This window comes from Arachis duranensis, chromosome 4 (assembly GCF_000817695.3).
Source record: "Arachis duranensis cultivar V14167 chromosome 4, aradu.V14167.gnm2.J7QH, whole genome shotgun sequence".
NCBI lineage: Eukaryota > Viridiplantae > Streptophyta > Magnoliopsida > Fabales > Fabaceae > Arachis > Arachis duranensis.
The window spans coordinates 71,682,045-71,688,858 of record NC_029775.3 but is presented as its reverse complement, the minus strand read 5'-3'; positions in this window follow the sequence as shown (position 1 = coordinate 71,688,858).

Below are 6,814 nucleotides of genomic sequence, written 5' to 3'. Positions count from 1 at the left end.
AACACCAATAGGAGGAAGAAGAAAGAAAAAGAAAACATGGGTAGAAAATAAGAAGAAGAATGAAAAAGTAGGGAGAGAAGAAGAGAAGAAAAACCTTGATAATGGTGGTGGAAAAGAGCGAGTAGAAGGGAGAAAGAAGGGAGAGAGAAGGAAGGGGGGAAACGAAATAAGATTGGGGGAGGAAAAGATGAGACAATCTGGCAGATTTGAATGAGTTGGGCGGCGCAAGCGACGCGGGTGCATGGTGCACGCGGTCGCGCGGAAGGCTCTTGAAAGAAATAACGCGGATGCGTCGTTCACGCGGACGCGTGATATGATTTATGCTAGGGCGCGAGGGCAGCTTCGCGCTCGCACAACTCTTTGTGTGAAACATGTTTTTGCCAAATTTCAGGATAACGTGGTCGCGTGGTTGACGCGATTGTGTGGATGGTCAGATTGAGAAAACGCCGCAGACGCGTGGGGCACGCGTTCGCGTGGCTTGACTTGTGCAACTAGCACAAGTGTAGCCCGGCTCTAGCACAACTCACTGCCATACATTCTTTTACGTCGAATTGCAGAGCCACGCGTTCGCGTGGGGAGGCCATTTTACAAATGACGCAAGTGCGTCATCCACGCGGACGTGTGGGTCAAATGGTGCGAGCGCGTCAATGACGCTGGCGCGTCGCATGCCTTGACCCCCTTTTTTTTATGCAGTATGCAATATGCGGATGAGATGCAGAATATAGGCATTAGTACTAAGAGGAGTTATTGACAAAGGAAGGTAAGGAGAGGGGAGGAACGATCATACCATGGTGGGTTGTCTCCCATCCAGCACTTTGCTTTAACGTCCTTAAGTTTGACGCTCCACTAGCTCAGTCTTCTGTTGTGGGCGGATCTTCCAAGAGGAAGATCTCTAGTTCATGGTTTTTCACCATCTTTTCGCCATGGAATAACTTCAAGCGCTGTCCATTGACCTTGATAAGTTCAGAGCTTGAAGGATGGCTCAAGTGAAAGACTCCGTATGGTTCCACCTTCTCTACTCGATAGGGACCATTCCATCTGGATCTCAGCTTGCCTGGCATGAGTCGTATTCTGGAGTTGTAAAGTAGGACTAAGTCCCCAGGTTGGAATTCTCTTCTCTTATTGCTCTTGTCATGCACAGCCTTTACCTTCTCTTTATACAGCCTGGAGTTTTCATAATCCTCTAGGCGAAGGCTCTCTAATTCTTGCAGTTGCAACTTCTGTTCAGCTCCGGCTCTCTCATAGTCCATGTTGCACTCGTTTACCGCCCAGAAAGCCTTGTGTTCTAACTCAACTGGGAGGTGACAGACTGAAGAGAAGACTTTTGCGTGGTCTAGAATTCAGAATAAATTCTCGTTGCAAGTATAGCTTCTAAACCAACAAAAGTCCTTTCTTACAAACGTTTTGGTTGTCACAAGTAACAAACCCCTTTAAAATTGATAACCGAGTATTTAAACCTCGGGTCGTTTTCTCAAGGAATTGCAGGGAGGTATGTTCTTATTATTGGTTATGCAAAGGTATATTTTGGGGTTTTAAAAAGGGTTGAACAAGTAATATAAAATAACAAGTCATCAAAATAATAACTAGCAAAGCTCTTGGCAAGGTATGAGAACTGGAGGTCCTATCCCAGTTATCCTTATCAATTGTGATGAGAATTGGATTTTTCTCCCACTAAGTCAACTTCTAACTATGAAGGTAAGTCAAGTGGATGAATTAATTTTGATTCCTCAGGTCCTAGCCTTTTCTTGGGAAAGGCTAGAGTTATTAGAACTAGAATTAATTCTTGAAGAATTCCAATTTTCAGTCAACAATGAGTTTGATAGCTCAAGAGTTACCAATTAATCAACCAAAGCCAAAAGGGAAGAAAATCTACTCGAATGAAAATAAATTGGATAAAGCTAAAGCATCCATGACATATAAGTCTGAAATACCTCAATTTATATTAAATAAAGAAAATCCTAACATGAATGGCTCATAAGCCAAATAGGCAACATATGTAATACAAGCATTAAAGTATCTGAAACTAAAAGAGAAATATAAAGTAAAAGGAATATTGAACCTGCTGAAGAGTTGAAATCCTAAATCCTTTAAGAGGAATCCTAATCCTAAATCCTAAGAGAGAGGAGAGAACCTCTCTCTCTAAAAACTACATCTAAACTAAAAATTATGAATTATGAAAAGCATGTTGAGTCTTTGCATGTTCCCTGACTTTAATATGTGTTTCTGGGCCAAAACTGGGTTGAAATGTGGCCCAGAATCTCTGCCAGCGACTTTTGTAATTCTACAGATCGCGCACGTCACGCGTCTGCGTCATCCATGCGATCATGTTACTCGGCTTTTTCGTATCATGTGTGCGCGTCGTCCACGCATTCACGTCGTTCGTGCAGCTTCCAATCCGCACGGTCACGTCAGGCACGCAAACGCGTCACTCTTATTTCTTCCATTTCGCGCGGTCACGTGAGCTATGCGACCGCGTGACTTCTCGCTGGTCATCTCCTCAATTCCTTGTGTTCTTTCCATTTTTGCACACTTCCCCTTTATTCTCTAAGCCATTTCAGCCCTATGAAGCCTGAAACACTTAACACACAGATCAAGGCATCGAATGGTAATAGGAGAGGATTAAGATTAGCTAAATTAAGACCAAAGAAGCATGTTTTCAATCATAGAACTAAACTAGGAAGGAATTGTAAAATCATGCAAATCATATGAATAAGTGGGTGAAAAGCTTGATAAAACTACTCAATTAAATACAATATAAACCATAAAATATTGGTTTATCACAGGCCTTTCCATAAACCAAACGGAAAGGACTCATCCCAATCGGTGTCTTGTATGCTGTCCGATATGCCCAAAGCGCATCTTGGAGCCTGGTGCTCTAGTCTTTTCTATGAGGCTTGACTACCTTTTGCAGTATGTGCTTTATCTCTCTGTTAGACACCTCTGCTTGCCCATTAGTCTGGGGGTGATAGGCTGTTGATACTTTATGAATTATCCCATGCCTCTTTAGTAAACCTGTTAGTCTCCTATTACAAAAGTGAGTGCCTTGATCGCTCACGATTGCTCATGGTGATCCAAAGCGACAAATAATATGGTTTCTAACAAAGGAAATAATAGTGTTAGAATCATTAGTACAGGTAGGAATTGCTTCCACCCATTTAGAAACATAATCTACAGCTAACAGTATAAAAAGGTGGCCATTAAAATTTGGAAATAGACACATGAAGTCAATGCCCCAAACATCAAAAATTTCACAGAAAAGCATAATTTGTTGAGGCATTTCATCCCGCTGGGATATATTACCAAATCTTTGGCATGGAGGACAAGATTTACAAAGGTCAGCAGTATCTTTAAAAAGAGTAGGCCACCAGAATCCGCAGTCTAAAACTTTTCTAGCAGTTCGTTGAGGGCCAAAATGTCCTCCACTCTCAAATGAGTGGCAGGCCTCTAAAATGGACTGGAATTCTGATTGAGGTACACACCGTCTAATTACCTGGTCAACACCACACCTTCATAGATATGGGTCATCCCATACATAGTATTTGGACTCGCTTTTCATCTTGTCTCTCTGATGCTTAGTGAAATCAGGAGGAAAAGTATGGCTAACTAGATAATTAGCTACAGGTGCATACCAAAGGACTACATCAGATACTGCCTGTAAGCTATCAAATGGGAAATTATCATCAAGTTTCTAAAAACCGAACCGGACTGGCCGGTTCGACCGGTTTAACCACGAACTGGCGATGCAAACGGTCCGGTCCTCCTGTAAAAACCGTGTTGGAAAGAACTGGATAAGAACCGGTGAACTGGCCAAAAACCGGCCGGTTGTGCCAAATCGGTGACCGGCCGGTTCTGCATAAATAACGCCGTTTTATTGTTTTTTAAAAAAAAAGAAACCATTAACCCGACCCGACCCGACCCGTGGAGCACCCTGCACCCCAACCCCCCTTTCTTCCTGGTGCACGAAATTGTGATCATCAATGGTGCCATCAACATGGTACGCTCAATTGCAATCTCAACTCTTTATCACAACTTCGCACAACTAACCAGCAAGTGCACTGGGTCGTCCAAGTAATAAACCTTACGCGAGTAAGGATCGATCCCATGGAGATTGTTGATATAAAGCAAGCTATGGTCATCTTGTAAATTTCAGTCAGGCGGATTCAAATGGTTATGGAGGATTAATGATTAAAAGAAAAATAAAACATAAAATAAAGATAGAGATACTTATGTAATTCATTGGTGAGAATTTCAGATAAGCATATGGAGATGCTTTGTCCCTTCCGTCTCTCTGCTTTCCTATTGTCTTCATCCAATCCTTCTTACTCCTTTCCATGGCAAGCTGTATGTTGGGCATCACCGTTGTTAATGACTACAGTCCCGTCCTCTTAGTGAAAATATTCAACGCGCTCTGTCACAGCACGGCTATTCATCTGTCGGTTCTCGATCATGTCGGAATAGAATCCAGTGATTCTTTTGCGTCTGTCACTAACGCCCCACAATCACGAGTTTGAAGCTCGTCACAGTCATTCAATCCCTGAATCCTACTCAGAATACCACAGACAAGGTTTAGACCTTCCGGATTTTCAAGAATGGCCACCAATGGATTCTAGCTTATACCACGAAGATTCTTATTAAGGAATCCAAGAGATATCCACTCAATCTAAGGTAGAACGGATGTGGTTGTCAGGCATACGTTCATAGGTGAGAATGATGATGAGTGTCACGGATCATCACATTCATCAAGTTGAGGAACAAGTGATATCTTAGAACAAGAATAAGCTGAATTGAATAGAAGAACAATAGTAATTGCATTAATACTCGAGGTACAGCAGAGCTCCACACCTTAATATATGGTGTGTAGAAACTCTATCGTTGAAAATACATAAGAACAAGGTCTAGGCATGGCTGAATGGCCAGCCTCTCAAAGAAGGTTCAATCATAAAAACATGATCAAAAGATGATCTGAAGATTGAAAGATTCCCCAAATACAATAGCAAAAGGTCCTATTTATAGAGAACTAGTAGCCTAGGATTTACAGAAATGAGTAAATGACGTAAAAATCCACTTCTGGGCCCACTTGGTGTGTGCTTGGGCTGAGCATTGAAGCTTCCATGTGTAGAGACTTTTCTTGGAGTTAAACGCCAGCTTTTGTGCCAGTTTGGGCGTTTAACTCCTACTTTTGTGCCAGTTCCGGCGTTTAACGCTGGGAATTCTGAAGCTGACTTGGAATGCCTGTTTGGACCATCAAATCTCGGAAAAAGTATGGACTATTATATATTGATGGAAAGCCTTAGATGTCTACTTTCCAACGCAATTGAGAACACGCCAATTGGGCTTCTGTAGCTTCAGAAAATCCACTTCGAGTGCAGAGAGGTTAGAATCCAACAGCATCTGCAGCCCTTTTCAGCCTCTGAATCAGATTTTTTTTTGCTCAGGTCCCTCAATTTCAGCCAGAAAATACCTGAAATCACAGAAAAACACACAAACTCATAGTAAATTCCAGAAAATTGAATTTTAAATAAAAACTAATAAAAATATAATAAAAACTAACTAAAACATACTAAAAGCATACTAAAAACAATGCCAAAAAGCGTATAAATTATCCGCTCATCACAACACCAAACTTAAATTGTTGCTTGTCCCCAAGCAACTGAAAATCAAATAGGATAAAAAGAAGAGAATATACAATGAATTCCAAAAACATCTATGAAGATCAGTATTAATTAGATGAGCGGGGCTTTTAGCTTTTTGCCTCTGAACAGTTTTGGCATCTCACTTTATCCCTTGAAGTTCAGAATGATTGGCTTCTATATGAACTCAGAATCCGGATAGTGTTATTGATTCTCCTAGTTAAGTATGATGATTCTTGAACACAACTACTTTATGAGTCTTGGCCGTGGCCCAAAGCACTTTGTTTTCCAGTATTACCACCGGATACATCCAAGCCACAGACACATAACTGGGTGAACCTTTTCAGATTGTGACTCAGCTTTGCTAGAGTCCCCAATTAGAGGTGTCCAGTATTCCTAAGCACACTCTTTTTGCTTTGGATCACGACTTTAACCGCTCAGTCTCAAGTTTTCACTTGACACCTTCACGCCATAAGCACACGGTTAGGGACAGCTTGGTTTAGCTGCTTAGGCCACGATGTTATTCCTGTAGGCCCTCCTATCTACTGATGCTTAAAGCCTTGGATCCTTTTTATTATCCTTGCCTTTTGGTTTAAAGGGCTATTGGCTTTTTCTGCTTGCTCTTCTTTTTTTTTTTTTGAATTCACTGCTTTTTCTTGCTTCAAGAATCATTTTTATAATTTTTTAGATCCTCAGTAACATGTCTCCTTTTTCATCATTCTTTCAAGAGCCAACAATTTTAACATTCATGAACAACAAATTCAAAAGACATATGCACTGTTCAAGCATACATTTAGAAATCAAAAGTATTGCCACCACATCAAAATAATTAATCTGTTATAAAATTCGAAATTCATAAAATTCTTCTCTTTTTCAATTAAGAACATTTTTCATTTAAGAAAGGTGATGGATTCATAGGACATTCATAACTTTAAGGCATAGACACTAAGACACTAATGATCATAAGACACAAACATAAATAAAACATAAAACATAATTTTTGAAAAACAGAAAAATAAAGAACAAGGAGAATAAAGAACGGGTCCACCTTAGTGATGGTGACTTGTTCTTCCTCTTGAAGATCTTATGGAGTGCTTGAGCTCCTCAATGTCTCTTCCTTGCCTTTGTTGCTCCTTTCTCATGACTTTTTGGTCTTCTCTAATTTCATGGAGGAGGATGGAATG